The 264-nt window shown below is 43.9% G+C and overlaps 1 protein-coding gene across 1 annotated transcript in view; it reads right to left on the reverse strand.

Annotated features, from left to right (window-relative positions):
- LOC119590512 (arrestin homolog) overlaps nt 1-264 on the reverse strand; it is an 87,402-nt gene that overhangs the window by 39,989 nt on the left and 47,149 nt on the right. The window lies entirely within an intron of this gene.

Consider the following 264-nt stretch of genomic DNA (forward strand, 5'->3'; position numbering starts at 1 on the left):
AGAGACGCAGTTCGTAACATATCCCAAGAACATTATTTTTTCTTCCCTGCCATTAAAACTCCTAAGGCATGTCTTGAAAGGAAAAGAATTCACCAAAGATTTTCCCCGAGGCGTGAACCACACAATTCTTTTCCATAACGCTAAAGAGACGTTTGTGTAGTGTGGAGGATGTGCATAAAAGAGAAACGTCACTGGAGCGATATGAACCAAAGAACCCGCGACCATAACTGTGACGCACGTTGACTGAACTTGTTGGCCGGGAAG

The sequence above is a fragment of the Penaeus monodon genome, chromosome 27 (genome assembly GCF_015228065.2).
Source record: "Penaeus monodon isolate SGIC_2016 chromosome 27, NSTDA_Pmon_1, whole genome shotgun sequence".
In the NCBI taxonomy this organism is placed as follows: domain Eukaryota; kingdom Metazoa; phylum Arthropoda; class Malacostraca; order Decapoda; family Penaeidae; genus Penaeus; species Penaeus monodon.